Source organism: Lepisosteus platostomus, chromosome 5 (assembly GCF_059453375.1).
Source record: "Lepisosteus platostomus isolate fLepPlt1 chromosome 5, fLepPlt1.hap1, whole genome shotgun sequence".
Taxonomy (NCBI): Eukaryota; Metazoa; Chordata; class Actinopteri; order Semionotiformes; family Lepisosteidae; genus Lepisosteus; species Lepisosteus platostomus.
The window spans coordinates 24,435,063-24,441,887 of record NC_142615.1 but is presented as its reverse complement, the minus strand read 5'-3'; the positions used below and the strand labels follow the sequence as shown (position 1 = coordinate 24,441,887).

The 6,825-nt window shown below is 41.2% G+C and overlaps 2 non-coding genes across 2 annotated transcripts; both read left to right on the top strand.

Moving 5' to 3' along the window:
* Positions 1 to 3,795: 3,795 nt before the first annotated feature.
* On the top strand, positions 3,796 to 3,867 carry trnaa-cgc (transfer RNA alanine (anticodon CGC)). Its single transcript has one exon. It is a non-coding gene; the product is annotated as a tRNA-Ala (tRNA).
* Positions 3,868 to 5,180: 1,313 nt separating this feature from the next.
* Positions 5,181 to 5,253, top strand: trnak-uuu (transfer RNA lysine (anticodon UUU)). Its single transcript has one exon. It is a non-coding gene; the product is annotated as a tRNA-Lys (tRNA).
* Positions 5,254 to 6,825: the final 1,572 nt, after the last annotated feature.

Sequence of the window (6,825 nt, the reverse complement as noted above, 5' to 3'; positions counted from 1 at the left end):
AAAAAGAACAGCAGAAAAAAAACTTTCTTATAATTAAAGCAGTCTGTACTTTCAGTTCCTACCTTCAGTACCTTCAGTTCAGTACTTTCAGTTCCTGTAATGTAAAATACACAATGACAACAAGACACAAACCAATGGGCAATGATGACATCACAATTGATGTTGTACGAGTAGGGCAAATACAACACAGTGAAAGGGAAACACAATTTCGACAGGCACCTCAGCCTTATCGTTGAAAGATTGCCCGTGCCCTCACAAAAGGAATCAGCAATGTGTACTACAGGCAGCTGAACAGAACGCCGCTTGCTGAAATTGCAGCAGCCAATTTATCTAGGGCTCACAAGCAAGTATTAAACTTGCTTGGCAAGTTCGGCATTTAATTTATTCTGCGGAAACATCGTATCGGAATGAACTGCCCGAGATAAAAGAGTAATTGCGGCTTCAGATCGTTTTTACAGAGCATTGCGTTGTTCTGTTCATGCTGACTACACGCTTTAGATTTGTCATTTACTGCAAGCGTTGCTTTTCCAGGTTTTTCTGAAATTCCTCGCATTTGAGCCAGCACTAAAATATTTCATTCCCGTCGCTGAATACATCGTGGAAACGGTATTTGCAACGGAATGCTGTCACACATGAAACCTCTTTGTTATTCGGTTCTGAAGTTTGAAAATGAAAATAAAACGGGGGTCACTTCATAGGCTCGAAAGAAGTCCAAGCAGCATAAAAACCCGCGAATTCTCACAAATTGCATTGTGCTGCACCTTTCTTCTGCTGCTGTTATAAATAAGCCTTAAACATTTGAGTGCATACCTTACTGCTGCTAATCACATTCACGTGTTTACAAAGCTTTTTTCTGTCCGTTATGTTTTTGCTAAGCAGTTTCTCCGTTTCCCTCGTACTGTGATTGTCAGTGAGCACAACAAGACTGAAACAGTGTAAAGGCAGGTAAAAAAGACAGCGTAAAACGCCTGATTGTCGGGAGTGGGATTTGAACCCGTGCCTCTATTTGGAGAGTGAAACACAAAGCTTAAAAGACACGAAGCTGTGAATTTGCTGTTTTAAACCGCTCGACTATCCTGAAAAAATGGATGCTCATTGCACCAGTCGCATCCGATTTTCCGTAACTTTAGGATGATAGATACGACTGGACTAACACAATTTGTGGCGTTTAGCATGACATGGAAAACGGTACCGGAGCATTCGGGTCCGGACTACCAGACTCAGAAACAGTTTTTATCCCCGCACTATTAAACTCCCAGCCTCTCTCACTCTCTCCTCACCTCTCACCTATGATCTGAACCTCACAGTGCCTTCTTTCTTACCAAAAACCCAAACACACATTGAAAATCTACCTCTACCATACATGTCAAAAAGCTCACTCCCCATCATTTCTATCCCTTTATTTCATTCTTTTGATGCATGTTTTTGCACATAACCTGTTACCTTTTTGTTGTTTTGCACACTGCCTGTTGTTTGTTTTTGCACATCAGTTGTTATCTCTGCCTTTCTTTTGTTATACAATTGTATTGTTGTTGTGTTTTTTTATTTGTACTACTTATGTCCGAGAGCTAGCTAAATAGCATTTCGTTATACCATATACCTGCGTATGAGTATAATGACAATAAACTTGAACTTGAACTTTAAACTTGAACTTGAACATGACATAGTCTTGCAGGCAGTATATTATTTTATCGTTTACTCGTTTAAAAAAACATGGTCTTCTTGTTCCTAAGTCAGATTTTTAGTGCTTTCGAACGTTACTTCCAACCTGGACTGACAGCTCACCCGATCTGTTTGTGATCAGACCATGGAGTCGGGGGGCTGTACCAAGCGCACGTTCCTTCCCAATGCTGAGGCGATCATTCGGAAGATGGGTGTGAAGAGAGACAAGCTTTGTTGACTAAAAAGCAAGGCAGGATATGCACTAATCACTGGCAACAGTTATGTTTTCTTACAATTGAGACTCCCACATTGCTAGTTTTTTTGAAGACTTTGAAACAGGCACAGGTGGGGTTTGAAACCACAGCCTTCGATTTACGAGACCGACACCTTACCACTTGTCCATGGCACTTTCAAGCAAATATAGGAATAATGTTGTTCAAATTATTTTTTTTCTGAATCTGGTTTACATCGCCTGGAGGCAGCAACAACAATAAAAGGGATACTTAACAAGGAGATACGCTGTAGCAGTGTGACTCCAACAGATGCTCCTGAAGAGGCTCAAGGTTTAAGCCAGCTCCTTAGAGCGCTCGGCCGTGTTACTTTCAACAGCGGCTCTTCAGCTCTTGTTTGACCTAGTGGTTTTATAACGTGTGGAAACGACCGCAACTTCGTTTTCTGAGATGCTTTCTCTCACGTGGTGAAATCTCGACCTCTTTGGCATCTCTGGCTTTTGTTCTTCTGTAGAGCAGGCTTTCACACCTCTGCTTATAGTGCCCTTGAAGTCATTTTATTTTTACAGGAAGACGCATTCCCTAACGATCTCTCCTGTTTTAGAAATGTTTCATAAGGCGTGTTTGATTCAACGGACAAACAGTATACTAATTGTACAATGCAGATCTATGCTGCATTCGTACTGTCTTTGACTGGGATTCTGAAATACTTCTTCAGGTATTCAGATTTTCTTGAACCTATAATAAAAACACAGACCTGAAACTCCCTAGCTTCCAATCTCTGATGTTGCTGTCCTTAAACTCGGACGTGATGTTCTGCAGACGTGCAGTGTGCCTTTACTCTCGTTGTTTTCAAAACGACCTCCGTTGTCGGGCGCAGTTAAAGTGGAACTGGCCTGACTGCACAGGAAAGTACGGAATGATAAAATGTTTCTACGGCTCAAAATGTCCCCTTAGACCCTCGTCATGTCTCTGTGAGGAACGGGCAGGTAGAGAGGTTTAACAGATGCTCATGATGTTTCACACGGGTGTTACCTGTTGTAGTGTTTCAAAAGATGTGTTAGCGGACCACAGATTATCTTGAAAAGATTTGGGTTTGCACTGGCTGGGATTCAAACCTGACTCAATTATTTGGAAGGCGCCTGTACCACCAACGCACTTCCGAGAAGCACCTGCAAATTATCACACTCCTCTCTCTCACCTACAAAGTTATGGAGACACAGACGTCCAATGAAAGCTCAAGGCTCCACTCAAGGCTTTATTCACTCAAGGCTCCACTCTTTTGTTGTGATGTCATTTTAATTAATATTAGCTTTGATAAGGTGTCATTTTTGCCTCTTAAAGGTAAAGTCTGCTCCTTTCTTCCTGGTATAGAAAGAACGTGTTCCATCTTTGTTTAAAAACACCACTAAAAGTAAATTATTCAGCTCTACCGCCTGTGTGCATTGACAAGACACCTCAAAAGGACATATTAAATAAGAACACGATCCTTCCTGTTACCATTCCTGTATTTGGGGCGTCGTTTCACCCTTTTACATTAAATCATCAGCACTGCTGTTTTTCTATGCATAGATTAATCAAGAGCACTTAAAAGATGCAAAAAGCTTTCAAATAAAACAGAATTGAAAGACAGTCGAGTAATGAGGTAGAAAAAAAGCACTCCCCCGTCTGGGAATCAACCACCGTCGCCCATGTAACTGGATGCAAAAATAACAGATTAATTTGTGCACAGTCTCTTGAAGCTTCGATGCCATTATTTTTCCTTCCTTATTTTTTCATTCCTATGAATTTACTCTGTAGTAGAAGAAACGCGAAAGTGGGAAACTGCTGGCATTCTTCATGAGTGGTGTGATCAGTGAGCATTTGCACATCTCTAAGTCTGTTCCGTAAGCTTTTTTTCATCGGAGATGTAGCTCAGTGGTAGAGTGCATGCTTCGCATGTATGAAGTCCCGGGTTCAATCCCTGGAATCTCCAGGTACTTTATGTTACAGTACTCACATCGCAATCTTCTGGTGAGTGAGAACTCTTTGCTTGTGTTCAGAGAGAGCCAGGTTTACACAATTAAATGCAGGCACACTCGACGTGCTGCTGAGTTGCAGTGCTGTTTTAAATGTACCTCTTTTAGTTCTGTTAAATCCTAAATTATTTGAACTAATAATTTAGTTCAAATTCAGGAAATCCTGAGATTGCTTTACACTTGTCATGGCTGTTGCAGAAAACACCTGTTGAATCTCACCCGGGATTTCCTGAGAGATCATTCAGCGAGCGAATCCTCCTTCTGAACTCCGCATTAAACTGAAAGCTTCACAAACTCCTCACTGCGTGTCCTGTACTGTTACAAGTGCTGTCGTGTAGATGTGAAGCACAGCCATAAACACACTTCGAACTTTTTCCGTTTGTTAAGGAAAATGCAAAAGAGCATGACAAGTATTGAACATATAAAATATCCATGGCACAACTGGAGAAAGTACTGAAGGACTACACATCGACTTTTGATGATTACAAGAGATTCAAGAAACACAACAGTCCGCACCTGGGTTTGGATCCTGAACGCTAGAGTTAAAAGAACATAAGCGACGGATATGACCTATAAACTCTCTGAATTGTCTTATAGTTTATGAAATAAAACAATTTCTTAATAAATTCTAACTGTTGATAGACGATGTATTGAATTTTAACAAAATCACAAATACAAACCTTTTCGGTTAAACTGTTATTCACTTACTCTAACGTAAATAAACGTTAGTGTCTTCCGGTGTGTGAGCCAATTTCTCCAAAAAATATTTGTTAGTCTGTCGGGAGGCTGTGCAAGGTGTTAAGAAATAGAATTTCGAAAAGACAAGCTCCCTAAGCTGAACATCAAGGCTGTTTTCTCTACAGAAATGCTCTTTAAATTTCAGCACTGTTGCAACTCCCTTTATAAAGGGTGTGCACACGTATACAACCAAGGCATTGAAATATTTTTTTTAATTATTGTTCCAAAAAACGTTCCATTTATTTTCTTTTTAATGTTGTTGATTAAAAGATTTTATTAAATGAGAAAAAAATCTGTGAAAAAAGGTCAAAATGCTATTGAAAAAAATCAGTAATGTGAGGAAAGATGGATTGTGGGAGCCCCTTAGCTACCCATGTCATGCTGTATTTCTCACTCATTCTACTGGGAGTGGTGCCGTCGCTTCTGGATAAAGTCTGTCAGTGGTCATTCCAGACGGGTCAGATATGACTGCTCTTCGGAACAAGAGACACGTGACTTGCGAGGATCCCGACAGTGTTGACCTTCTTTCAGAGCCCGGATAGCTCAGTTGGTAGAGCATCAGACTTTTAATCTGAGGGCCCAGGGTTCAAGTCCCTGTTCGGGCGGTTGTGCTGCTCTTATTGTGAATGTCATTCTTTTATCTTTCACTCTTCTAGCTGTACTGTGGTTATTTTAAATGTCCATTACTTGTATTTACAGTAGTGTATTTAGTGTTTCATTTCACAAACCGAAAATGTTCAAGAAGATCTTGTCACTCTACTCCACGTAATCATCTAAATTAAATCACAGTAGAGTACAGAACACGCAGTGAGGAGCTCACACAGTGAGTACTCTTGAATACGACAAGAGGAAAGGCACACTGCACATCTGCAGAACATCACGTCCGAGTTTACAGTGAGAGCAGAGGTTGGGAGCGACGTAGTTTTTTAATACTCGCTCGCTGAACGATCTCTCAAGAAACCTCGGTGGAGATTTAACGGGTGTCTAATAATCACGTTCAAAAAGATGACGATAAGTTTTTTTTTAACTAGGTAGCCTTAATGGCAACACGGTGTGAGTAGATCTTAAAGCAGCTGCAGAGTACCCGTAATGGCAACACACTGCTTTGAGTTCGGCTTTTCTTATTTCTTCTGCAGAACCAGTGGTATCGGAATATACTGATCCGCATAAGAAGCGCTTTCGGTTTTTGATCATTTTTATTGAGCACTGCTCTAAGTACCACAGGCCAGATGGCTGGTGGTCTAAGGCGTTGCGTTCAGGTCGCAGTTAACCCTGGAGACGTTTGTTAAAATCTCACTTCTAATAAAGTGGTCTTTCTCGTTAGAGTAGAAACGATAGAAGCCTTTAGCGGGAAAAAAAATCACAACATCTCGCATTTCACGTGTTTAATGTTAACTGTCTCAGTAGTTGCCTCGGTGATTGATGGCTCTTCTCCCTCGCAGGGTGACGGCAAACTTCTTCAGAGAGGGAGTCTCCCATGCACGGCTTTTCTTTATCAAGAGCTGAGACAACAGAAACAGACTTCCAACTGACATTAATTACTTCTTGAGCGTTTAGTTTAAAAGCTGAAAGCAGGTGAAAAAGTCTTTGGAAATGAGGAAATGACTGCTGACAGTAAACAGAGCTGACGCTCAGCTGCAGACAAGCGCTCCTCGTTAGTATAGTGCTGAGTACCCCCGCTTGTTGCGCGGGAGACTGGGGTACGTTTCTGTGACAGGGCGCTGGTTTAATTTTTTAACAACCTGAGTTCACTTAAAAAGTGTGTACTGTGTACTACGTTTCGGACTAGTTACGGCGGTAGAATATGGAGTTCATCTCCAGCTTTGAGCTCAACTGCAACAAGAAGTCATGCTTAATGTAGTATAGTGAGTAGACATCGCGAGACAACAGATTGAGAGAGTAGAAGGCGGGAATATATGGTGTAAGGGCGTGATCTGTGTAGTTAATAAAATAGTTAAACTAATATGAAAACGTCTCTTTATTAAGATACACAACATTTATGGCGACGAGAGATGAGTGGTTAACGGACTCAAAGCGAGCAGAACACGAACTTCTGAATTTTCGGACTTTTCGTTTAGCTTGCGCCATGGAAGATATGGCAGCCGCGCCGAGAAGCTTTGCTTATGCTCAGCTTTTTCCACCATTTCTACTGAACCTCGGAGCTCCGTATTTGTATA